Raw genomic sequence first — 12,862 nt, forward strand, 5'->3', positions numbered from 1 at the left:
AATTTGCTTTACATTTTAAAAAAGACTTTCTGCCGCAACATTTATTTTGATCAGGGGAAGAGATTGGGAGTGTTTATGTAAAATAAGACTAGTTTTCATTTATGATGGATTTTTGCGCGCTGAGAAGAAAATAGCATGCTTTGACAAAACAGGGCCTTCCACTTGCTGCACATGGGAAGTGCGCCCATAAACAGGCATGACGCAGCCAACGGAACACTCGGGCACAGCGGATGGGGAGCATCGGCCGTGCGCAGGACACAGAATAAAGAGGCAGGGATCCCAGTGGTTGTGAAGTCAGTGTCAGGGTTGCCTGCTGACTCACCCATCTTACCAGTTGAGTCATCCTCAGCAGGTCCCAAAGCTTTAGTATTCTCATCTGTGAAATGGGAACAAGGAGGGCTCCTGCTTCACTGAGTTGTGGGTAGGACTGGATTGTATTAGATCATGCTTGTGGCCTGCACATAGCACGGTATTTAGAGGGTGAAAACCGATAGAGGGAGACATCGTGGACTAATGAGCAGGTGAGTGTCTCCAAGGACAATGGGTAGTGCATCCTGGACAGAAGTTGCCATTAGTTTGGAGCTACAAAGAGGGTGCGAGAAGTGAAAAGGAAGAAGGCTTCCTTCATGCCCCTGCCAAGGGTAGTGCCCTCCTGAGAGTCCTGGGTCCCAGACAAAAGGAAAAGCAAAGAGCATTATTTGAAGCCCTATAATTGACATTGACAACCGACATGGACACCAAGGTTCCCAGCAGCCTGAGCAGTAGGACCTGAACTGACAGAGGCTGCCCGTGTGTCTGAACATGAAGAGCGAGAGGAGGGCAGGTGTGAGATTTGGGATCCCACTGCTTACAGAAGGTGCTCATTGGCTTCTGACACCCACAAGCAACTCTGGTTCCACACTGTTGCTATTCATTGAATTTCTTGATATAAACTCCAGTAATAAAAGGGTTTGCAAGGTGCAGGAGAAAAGAGAATGTTACCTTATTCAGTGTGAGAGATATTTCCAGGAAGAAACCACATCACTGTGGACTTTTCAATATCATTCTTTTTTTTTTTTTTTTTTTGTTTTTTTTTTTTAAACTTTTTTTTTTAATTTAAATTCAATTAGCCAAGGTATAGCACATCATTGGTTTTTGGTATAACGTTCAATAATTCATCAGTTCAGTATAACACCCAGTGCTTATCACATCACGTGCCCTCCTTAATGCCCATCACCCATTTATCCCATCAACCCACCCACCTCCCCTCCAGCAACCCTCAAGTTTGTTTCCTGGGGTCAAGAGTCTCATATGGTTTGTCTCCCTCTCTGATTTCTTCCCATTCAATTTTCCCTCCCTGTCCCTATGATCCTCTGCCCTATTCTTTTTTTTTTTTTTAAGATTTTATTTATTTATATGACAGAGAGAGACAGCGAGAACAGGAACACAAGCAGGGGGAGTGGAGAGGGAGAAGCAGGCTTCCCGCTGAGCAGGGAGCCCGATGCGGGGCTCGATCCCAGGACCCTGGGATCATGACCTGAGCTGAAGGCAGATGCTTAACGACTGAGCCACCCAGGCGCCCCTTCTGCCCTATTCTTTATGTTCCATGTATATTGTTCTTACAATGATACTAACAAAGGTGACACTTAGTAAGCTTTTACAACATAACTAGCTGCAGTGATGATGGTTGAACAGTGCTTCATTAAATCCTTGCAAACCCGCGGGGGATAGGTGCTGCCATAATGCCTACTTTACGGATGGTGGCCCGGGTCAGTACTGAGGCAACAAGCATCTGTCACATTCACACTCAGACCACATGCCCCTGAACAAGACCCACCCTGACCCAGTGCCTCCCAGGGAGGGCTGCTGAGGATACCAGCAGCAACTGTAGGACTATCCACATATCCACATGTCTCCCCTGTTCTTCCCAAATCCTGGAGACCTGGCATGCATTTCCAGCAAGGTGGTCCCTTTCTCACTCTTGGGGACCTGTGGCATATTGAGGTTGGCTGCATCAGTCCAGGGACAGCGGTTCCTACCCCGTTTTCCTTCCTAGAACACATCTGACTGTCAGCCCAGGCTGCAACACCCCTGCTATCATTTCCAGAATGATGCAGGTGGTCCCCGCTCTCCCTCCCAATAGAAGACAGATCAGAAAGCAAGCTCCTATGAGTGATGTTATCATAGGAATGACTGAATTCCCTCTAAGCCATTAAATTTTTTTAAAGCAAATCACCTACCAACTCTGGCTCTCTACGATTACTGTGACATTTCACAAATGTGGAGACACTAGGTGAAAAAAAAAAAAAAACCACTATTAGCAATCATTCCTGTTCTTACATTGTCCTTTACTGCCTGGACACGGCTTTTAGAATTCCTCTTAGCCCAGATTCAGCTCCTATCCCATTGCAAGCCTCCATCTCAATTTCTATTATTCAGGGAAAAAAAGAGAGATTACAAATACAAATAAATTAAAAGACCATGGAATTATTATTTTATTAAGCATACATCTAAAACTATTGTCTTCAAAAGCAACACTCCCTCCCAAAAATCAAAGTCAAATAGAAGTAGAATGGACAAGGGCACCTGGGTGGCTCAGTTGGTTAAGCAACTGCCTTCGGCTCAGGTCATGATCCTGGAGTCCCGGGATCGAGTCCCGCATCGGGCTCCCTGCTCAGCAGGGAGTCTGCTTCTCCCTCTGACCCTCCTCCCTCTCATGTTCTCTGTCTCTCATTCTCTCTCTCGCAAATAAAAAATAAAAAATAAATTAAAATTTAAAAAAATAAAATAAAAGAAGTAGAATGGACAGACCAATAAGAAGAAGAAAAAAAAACCCACACACCAATCCATTTGTGATGACCTGTAGTAATGTAGGATGCAAGTGGCAATGTAGAAAATTAGGATTCAGGAAGTAATATAGTAACATAGGATCCAGGAAGTAGTATAGTAATGCACGATTCAGGGAGTAATGTAGTGATGTAGGATTCAGGGAGTAATGTAGTAATGCATGATTCATATAGTAATGTCATGATGGATTTAGGTAGTAATGTAGTAATGCAATATTCATATAGTAATGTAGTAATGTAGGATTCAGGTAGTAATGAAGTAAAGCAATATTCATATAGTAATGTAGTAAAGCAGGATTCAGGTAGTAATGTAGTAAAGTAGGATTCAGGTAGTAATGTAGCAATGTAGGATTCAGGTAGTAATGTAGCAATGTAGGATTCAGGTAGTAATGCAGTAAGTAGGATTCGGGTAGTAATGCAGCAATGTAGGATTCGGGTAGTAATGCAGCAATGTAGGATTCAGGTAGTAATGTAGTAAAGTAGGATTCAGGAAGTAATATAATAATATAGGATTCAGAAAGTAATATAGTAATGCAGGATTCAGGATTCAGGTAGTAATATGGTAATATAGGACTCAGTTCAGTTCAATGGATAATCTTTCCTATTCCATCCCTTCTGCTGGGTTCCCAAGGGGATGGAAAAACAAAACAAAACAGCCCCTATCTTCAAGTTCCAGGAGAGAGAGCCAAATGAAAAAGAAAGCACAACACTGTGGGACATAAGGACAGGTCGCTGTTCCAGAGAGGAAGGCTGAGGCTAGAAGGAAAGGCCAGGGCACCAGTGAAGCTCTCAGGAAAGGACAAGCCCGGCCAGAGGGTGCGAGGAGAGCAGACTGGGGTGGAGGGCAGAGCCTAAGGGAAGGCTGTTGGGAAAACTGGAGTCCTAAGACCATGACCAGGGTGAGGAGGGTGGTAAACGGGCGTCCGTTTGTGGGTGTGTTTGCACTTCATCCTACAAACAAAGCTGAAGAGAAGGGCGAGGCTGTGCCTGGGTTTTGGGGCAGACCCACATCAGGAACCCAACTACGGGACAGGGAGCTGGAAATTGCTTTGGTTCCAAGAGCCAAAGTGTGTCCAATCAAGTGTCTGTGTGTGTCCAGCGCTGTGCTGGGCACTGCACCTTTACCTCCGATAATCCTCCAAGGGGCACTCCACACCTTATGGATGGGGAAACTGAGACTTGCTGAGTTCAGTGCTCTCCCCTAGTCCACCAAGCTGGTGGTCCTAGCTGTGATGCAAGACAGCCTGATGGCTCTGGAATGAGCCTAGGAATGGACCAGAATGGAGACAGTGGCTTCTGCCTGGGTCAGTGCCCAGAGCGAAGGAAACCGGAGGAATACCGAAGTGTTCCGGAGAGCCTCAGGCAGGGGCTATAAACTCCCTTACTTGCTTTTTAGGAAACTGCCCACTAACACCCAAAGTCATGGGTTGAGTTTTACCCTGTTTATAGCGTGCCAGACCGGACTCTATCACGGAGGCCATGGACGGTGTGCCTCCAGATTCCTTCTTATTAGGTTGTGAAGGACGGCGGTCCCCCAGTGCCTGCAGCACATGGAGTAGTTGCAGATAATGATGCAGCTAAGGTGCTCAGTACAGAGGAATCAACTCATCGGTTTATTCATTCATTCATTCATTCACTCATTCATTCAACAAGTACAACTTCTGGGCTAAGCATAAGCCTAAGCATTAAGGGGCCACTGCGGGCAGAGGACACCCTCCTTCCACTAACACCACTTCTGAGAAAATATAGACACAAACCCATCATACACACATGCACATCTATGCAAACCTAGGTTGGTGTCATGCGCACGCACACACACACACACACACACACAGAGACCTGTGAAGGAATTGCTAAAAGAACCTGAAGTCAGCCACTCGTACCCTGAATGTTAAGACAGAGTTAGTTATTCTATGACATGAAAATGTAATTTCTGAATTAGAAGACAGAAACAGTGAGGACTTCGGGGTGACAGCTGTGGAATCTCGGCAGCGGCATTATCTGGTGGGTATCTTGCCAAATGCTTTGGTCCTGTCGTTCTCGCACTGACGAGACAGGGGTTGGGAAAGTTCACCAGGTCCTGTTGAGGACGGCAGGAGCCAAGGGGCCATGCGGGGGGAAGGTCTTTCCCCAGGACCAAAGCAGTGTGTCCAGACCTGCCCTTCTGATCTTGACACCTGATTCAAATTCATGGCCACAGCACCACCACACTCAGCCAGGGCAGGGAGATACGCATGAAAGCAAGATTCAAGCCGATTCTGAAAGCTTCAGTTCAGAATTCTGAGGAGAAAATAAAACATTTGGAGTCCAAATTTGTTTCTGACATCCTGGAGTCTATCTGTCTCTCTCTGTCTCTTTCTCTTTCTCATATACACACACACACAAAGAGAAAAGAAACAAAGAAGAAACAAGTTCTAAGCACGGCTTTCATTTTCTTTTTGGTTCCCTTTTTCTCTCCCCTTTTCCACAGTTTTATTGAGAAATAATTCACACACTTCACTCTATACGTTGAAGGCGTACAGCACGATGGTTCACTGTGAGATGATTAGCGCAATAGGTTCAGCTAAGATCCATTTGATTTTTCATGATCCTTGATTCCTTCCATTGGTACCTGTGCATTTGAGCAGTGGTGCGTGTCTTCCAGAGTTTGCAGGTTTACCTTGGCAGGCACAGCTCTTCACTAGTCAGCCCAGCATGGGTTTCTGGATGTGTCTGCTGGTAATGTGTCTGGGCAGGTGGGACCTGCTATTATGGTCTATTCTTAGGCAAGGCAACTCTGAGGACAGGGACACGAGTGTGCCTGGCTGAGAACAGCTGGGCAGGACCGTTGCCTTACCTCCCCCACCCAAGGGAGGCTATAGGATGGGCTCCGCAGTGGCCTGGATTCTCTGGTGGGGCTGACAGGATGGTCGGGACTGGGCGCTATATTCAGGATGAGGTGGGGCTACGAATTAGCTGCCCACGCCCTGGCTGGGTATCAGGCCTCGGCCCAGAGCATGTACAGCTCATTGTTTGGGGGTCCAGATCGGGCCTGAGTGTGCACGGAATTCCCTGATTAGGGGAGGCCACCAGGTCTGCTCTGGAGACAGGGGAGAGGCCCCGGGCTGTGCTCTTCTGTTCTGAGCGCCACCAAGCGTCGGGCTGTTGAATGGGCCCCGGAGCTTCCCCTGTGCTCTGTTAGGTTCCCCGGGCAGACAGGCTGGAGACTGGAACCAGCAAGGGTCACAGCTACAAAGTAGATTCCCTGCCAGAACGCAGTGGGAGAAGTGGCTCCAAAACCAGTAAAGCTCTTTGTTGTCTCAACGCAAGCCTATGACACCCCAGCTCCTGGCTGCACAGGGCCCCTGGCTTCGCTCTGTCTGCTCATCTCTCAGCTTGAGGGCCGCTGGGCCACAGCGTCCAGGAGTCATGACCAGCCCCCGGTCAGATGGGGCCTCCATGGTGGGTGGGGCTATGTCTCAGCCCCCTTGCCTGGGTAGGGGGGTGGCGGGGGGGCAATGCAGACTACTCTCAATTTCCCAAACAGGCTCTCAGGATAGGAGGGGCCGGGAACTACCTCAGCCTTGGCTATGAATCGTCTTCTTGCATGTGGATAGCGTGGGGAGCCTGCATGCTCAGTACTGGATTCGCTCGGGCTGGGGGGGTGGTGGGCGGGGGGATCAGCTCTGCCATCCTGCCTCTTGAACACAGCTTCCAGGAGCTGTGGCCAGCCCCTCCCCTTCTTCATCACAGTCAGATTCCCAGGGCCTGGGCCCCAAGAGTCCCCTGCAATCCCTGTGGTGTGAGATCAGAGTAGGGGCTCCCACAAAGTGACCCACAATGCCAGGGAAGGTTGGCGATCACCCCTGGGGCTCCCTTTTCTGGCTGCAGGAAGTGGAGGTGCAGGGGGGACCTCTTGGCTGTGTGCTGCACTGGCCTGGGGGAAGGGAAATGGGGTCGCTGTGTAGCTGCTTCTCCTACCCCCTAATGCTGTCTGCCTTGGTCTCTGTGGTGAAGGGGGGGCTTCTGCCTCACCTCCGCTTCTAGGTTTCTCTCAGTGGTGTCTTGTTCTTGAATACACATTAGTTGTTCTCATGATGGGGAGCAAAGTCAGGAACAGCCTCTGTTACCGTCGTGGTGATGTCACTTGTACCATCACTCCTTAAAAGGTTCATGCGCCTTCTTGCACATCAAATGGCTCTTAGACAACATTTTAATGATTTCCGTGTAAACAAATCAGAAACATATGAATTAAATTTCCCTTAAAATATACACTTGTAATTAAGGGGAGAAGTGCTTGGCAAAGCGTGTTTTACGATTTATCAAACCCAACATTTGAAAAATAGGGTGAGACATCTGACAAACCCTAACCCAGCAATCTTGCCCATCCCCTACAGCAGCACACATACTCTGCTTCTGAGCAAGGGACCCAAGTCTGCCTCCCCAGACCTCTGCCCTTCCCTGGGCTTCTTAGAAGAACCCATTAGATTGTAGCAGACAGACTGACTCCATGGGCTCTGTAGTGAGGGTTATGGTTCTCCCTTTCCCTAGGCCTGTTTTCATTTTCAGGGGCTGTGCTCCCCCTGCCCCCCACCCCAGTCACACACAGGAGAACTTTGCAGTCTAGTCTGTCTGACTGGGCACTCTGCTGGGTGAAGTCAAGAAGAGGAAGGGGTGGCCTAGGTCATGTCCTGCAGTTCAACCTTCTCCTACCCCTGCCAGGCAGTCCACCTCTCCCTGCTATCTCCCCCTTTCTGTCCTAAGCCAACATTTGGAGCCTTTGTATTTTGGGGGTCCAAAAATGTTTGCAGGACTGATATGTAGAAGCTGCCTGAGTCAGCAGCTCCCCCCAGCTCATGCAGGAACCTCGGGTCATTGAAATTATTAGGCCACGTGTCATGGAGGAAAGAGAGAGAAAGGCCAGCCAGAGAGTGGCCAGAGACTAGACTCTGGAGCAGGTTCTGGGGTCTCACGACAGTGGAGCCCTGTGCCCTGACAGTGCCCAGGGAGACTCAGAGCTTCAGAGGAAGGCTGGTGATGGGGCTCGGACTGAAGTTCTCAGCCTGAGCAAAAAATTCCTATATCCCAAAGTGTCCAGGAAGTAACTGAGCCGCAGACACAGGGGATCCTGAGGAACCTGGTCCTTCTTCTCTCAGTGCTCATGTCCAGCTAGCTGGACTCCTCATCAGAAAATCGAGGTCTACCCTGTCATGAGCCTTCCTACCTGTAGGACCTGGAGTGAGTCAGATTGTGCTACTCTGACCTTTATTTTTTAAGATTTTATTTATTTATTTATTTATTTATTTAAGAGAGCAAGAGAGAGAGCATGAGTGGGGAAGGGAGAGGGACAGAAGAAGAGGGAGAAGCAGGCTCCCCACTGAGCAGAGAGGCCGACGCGGGGCTAGATCCTAGGACCCTGAGATCACGACCTGAGCCAAAGGCAGGCGCTTAACGGACTGAGCCACCCAGATGCCCCTCTGCTCTGACCTTTAGTTTCTTCATCTGAAAAACAGAGGCAAGGACACTGCCTAACCCCTCTCAATGATGCAGAAGTTTAAACCGACTAACTTCTAAAATTCATGTTTTTCTTTATCCAGCCTAAAACTGCTGAGAAAGAAGCAACTCCCTCTGTCTCTCTTCTCCCGGGTCTAAAAATACTCAGAAGCTACAGATTTCTTTTCCTCCCCACTAACCGCCCAGCCAAATTACAGAGTGATTAGTGCTTACTATTATCTATGGGCACATTTGTAACCCATCACCTTTTCTATCCCACCATGATCACCAGGTCTTCTGTCTTGGCAGCAGCACTGTTATGTCACCGTGATGGGGAGGAGGAAGGTGGGGGAGCAAGGTGGGACAAGGAAGTAAGGGGAAAACCCTTAGGTTAGCAGCCAAAAACCGTAAAAACACAGAATCACAGAATGCCTGTTTCTGTTCTGCAGCAGCTATGAGAGAAGATAGAAGCAGAGGCTTACCGTCCAAATTCTGGTCTATTTCCAGTTCTTGGGCTCCAAGCACTGGAGAAAAATGGCTCCCCGTCTACCAGCCCGGAGGTGGCATGTAGTCCAGAGAGGACAGGATGAAAATGCCTGGTCGCCCTCCTTCCCCACCATTTTCCAAGCCTTATTCTCCAGCTTTCTTGGAGAGTCTGTGAGCCACCCAATGCCCTTTCAAAAAGTTTCTTTTCCATTTAAATCAGCCAGGATATGTTTTCGTTGCTTGCAAACCCCACGGGAACACTACAGCCAGGCTTGACTTCTCACAGCCCAGGAGGCACGGACACTGGCATCCCCCAGCTCTTCCCCCCGTCTCTGGAAAAGCCAGTCAAGGGGCGCCTGGGTGGCTCAGTCGGTTAAGCGTCTGCCTTCGGCTCAGGTCATGATCCCAGGGTCCTGGGATCAAGCCCCGCATCGGGCTTCCTGCTCCGCGGGAAGCCTGCTTCTCCCTCTCCCACTCTCCCTGCTTGTGTTCCCTCTCTCGCTGTGTCTCTCTCTGTCAAATAAATAAATAAAAATATTAAAAAAAAAAAAAAAGAAAAGCCAGTCAGTAAAGAGCATGGTGCTTGGGACAAAGTGGGGCACCAGGTTGAACCAGCAGAGTCCCCTGCCCTCAGAAAACTCCAAGTGGAAAAGGAAAGAAAAAAAAAAAAAAAAGCATGCAATGGACTTCTGGAACAAAGCAATGCTAGAACAAAGGAATAAACCAAAGTCACATAACAAGAGAGTGAATGAAAGAGGTTTCCTGAGCTGGCTTTTGAGAAGAGCATTTGGGTAAGCAGGAAAGGGGAGGCAGGGATAACAGAAATGGAGAGAAATGGGGTATCAGGGAGGAAAGAGAAAGGTATACTGTGAACGAGAAGAGGGGCTCTCATCTGGGTGCACAGAGGTGCATGTGGGAATAAAGGGGTAGGTTTCATCACACATATACAAACACACATGCACAGATACAGACACACGCACACACGCACACACATAGGTATGTGTTCATGTCCATGTATGCACATGTGTGTGTGAATTTTACACCACTTCAGCCCAGGAAGTACTTAAAACAGAACTCAGTTTTATCTGAATCCACTGGCGGACCATCGACGGTCCTCGCACAAGAACATGCCCCATGCTTTCCTCATCGAGGCAGTGCAGTTGTCCACAGCTCCAGGGGCAGGGGCAGCTAGTCTTCACAGAAGTGTCACAGATAGATGGCAAGATGTCACAGGCTGCACTGAGCAGCCACTCAGCAAACATCTACTGAAGAGGTTTCGTGAAGAAGCTGCTGCATCGGGCACCAGGAGGACCCTAAGACACATTTCTCAAGACTCTGGAGTGTGGCTCTTTGAATTCTCATGGTCAGTAGGCCGGCTGGCCCACGTGCCATGAACTCTGAAGCTCCAGCCTTTTGTAGTGCCTACGAGAAAGGCACCTCAAGCAGAGGAAAAGGCTGACCTGGCTGAACGGCCTGGTTGCAAGGCCCAGCCGAGGAGGCGAAAGGCAGATTGCAGAAAACAGGTAGATTTTACCAGCTACATTCAGCTGTGACCAGAAGTTATGCCCAAGAGCACAGCACACTGCAGCTCCTATAAGCAAATACCACACCACTCTGCTATGTACCCACTCTGTTATGTCCAAGCTGCCCAGAAACCATACCCTGTATTGGTTTCCTTTGTTGGGGCAAGATTTCTAACCTGGGAAGGGCACAGCCAGCCAGCGACCAAGCTCTGAGCACGTGTTCTGAGTACATGTCATCAATAAGTAGAGCTGAGCCGGCGGGTCCTCTTAACACGAAATACATTTCTGCAGCTTGAAAAGAAAAAAAGACTGTTTGAGGCTGGTTTGAATTAGGTGGAATGGAGACAGGAATTTTCCTGAAGTCCCTTCCTCTCTCCCTTGGGCAGCTACTCACTGCTTGGCAGAAACAAGACACAGCCTAGCTGACCATGACCCCACAGCCTAGCTGAGGGAGCACCGAGTCTGGGTAGGGGCGGTAGGCAGGCCCAACAAGGGCTGCTGAGGCTGACTTTACATATTACCCACCTCCATGGCTCAAGCAATCTATTAGGATTCTGCGAGCCTCATAGCCATGATTCTGCAGCCCATGTGACCAATAGCAGGGCTGGTCCCTTATGTGTTGCCGCCATCAAAAGGTACAATTATGCCTTTAAAGCTCAAGGTACAGTTAAATCTCTATAATGGTCCTAATGGCTGGAGCAACCTTGAAGTAGCTGCCATATTTTAAAAGATCATTCTGAATTGTTTTATGTCTGAAATTGCTCTGTAAAATCTTGTTAATTTTTCATCCTCAGTTGAGAATGCATTTAATGGGGAGAGGTTGGCTCTCTTCCAGCCACACTGCACAGAAGGGGCTTTCCTTCCTCGGCTGACAGGATCACCCTGGAGGACTAGGGCAAACTGCACTGGACGAGGTTGAGCTGAGCCCTCTGAGGCTTGGGTCTTAAGGGATCTGCCCTAAGGAAGAGTCCAAAGTGAAGATTAGGTCACAGGATACAGTCCAGTCCAGAGCCCACGAGGGACAGTTCAGATTGACATCTCTGTCTCTGAGAGAGAGAGAGAGAGAGAAAGACAAATATGTGGCTGCCCACATGAGCACATGGTCAGACTCCCTCCTTGGAGCTCCCACTGCCCCCACTGTCTATAACTGTGGCCAGCAGGTGACACACAAGGCGTTCTACTGGTCTCATTACCTATCTGTTCCCCCAAATAAACTGTGGCCCTCTCGAGGGAGGAGCTGTGCCTGGTTCACCATGGGGTCCCCGACAACCATCAGAGCAGTTAACAGATAGGATGCTGCCTCCTCTGGATTTTAAGGATAGGTAACAGGTAAACTAGGAAGGGAGACATTAGGGATCCAGCCACAAAAGACAAGCACGAGGGTTTCGGCCAGTGAGTTGGGAACTCTTTCATCATCGACCAAGCTCTTGAAACGGTGACCTAGAATAACTCAGAAATGCAATGTGTTTTCCCGGTATTTCCCAATAATAACAATGGCAGCTCAGATGCACTGTGACCAACTCCTGTTGCTAAGGCTGGGCACACATCACTCCATAGCCTTGCACTAACCCCAGAAGGAGGGGGTATCCTTATCCCTCTCTTACAGAATGGGAAACCGAGGCTTGGGGAAACAAAGTTACCAGGTCAGGATCACAGAGCCAACAAGAGGAAGAGTGGCACCCAAACCTAGAGCTCTTCTCTTGACCACAGCACTCTGGATATGATGCTGAAACTGAGTAGAGGGAGGAAACCAGCCCCCAATGGTTTTGTTGTTGTTGTTGTTGCTGTTTGTATTTATTTTATTTTATTATGTTATGTTAGTCACCATACATTACATCATTAGTTTTTGACATAGTGTTCTATGATTCATTGTTTGCGTATAACACCCAGTGCTCCATGCAATACGTGCCGTCCTTAATACCCATCACTGGGCTCACTCATCCCCCCCCCCCCCTCCCCTCCAAGACCCTCAGTTTGTTTCTTGGAGTCCATAGTCTCTCATGGTTCGTCTCCCCCTCTGATTTCCCCCTCTTTATTTTTCCCTTCCTTCTCCTAATGTCCTCCATGTTATTCCTTACTATGACCCAATGTTTTTGAAACCTCGACGGCAGACAATGGGGCAGTGTTTTACTTTGAAGATGCCTTGGCTTTCTGATTTATTTTGGGGAGGATGGCTCTTTGTTTACAAGCCTCCCAGGTCTGAAAAAGCAGAGCAAAATTCTACTCTCTGACGGTGAGGATAAGGAAGGCAACATCCTTCACTTAAACGCATTATTAACATCATCTTGTGTGGTTTAACCCTCACAACCACCCCACGCAGTGGACACAATTATTATCCACATCCTAGGTAGGTGGAAACTGCGGTCTAAAGAGACAAGGGGATACACCGAAGGGGACAGCCAGTAAGAGATGGAATGTGGGGCCAACCAGAGACGGTCTGAAGCCAGAGCCCCGTCCCTGGCCATGAGAATCCCAACTCTCACAGGCAGATGAGAATTTGGGAGGAAAGAACTGTAGAGTCTACGCGAAGTCTGGATTTGAGTGGATTCTACATTC

The 12,862-nt window shown here is 48.6% G+C and overlaps 1 protein-coding gene across 1 annotated transcript in view; it reads right to left on the minus strand.

Annotated features, from left to right (window-relative positions):
• Window positions 1-12,862, minus strand: part of CACNA2D3 (calcium voltage-gated channel auxiliary subunit alpha2delta 3) — an 856,949-nt gene that overhangs the window by 528,459 nt on the left and 315,628 nt on the right. The window lies entirely within an intron of this gene.

Source organism: Neomonachus schauinslandi, chromosome 1 (assembly GCF_002201575.2).
Source record: "Neomonachus schauinslandi chromosome 1, ASM220157v2, whole genome shotgun sequence".
In the NCBI taxonomy this organism is placed as follows: domain Eukaryota; kingdom Metazoa; phylum Chordata; class Mammalia; order Carnivora; family Phocidae; genus Neomonachus; species Neomonachus schauinslandi.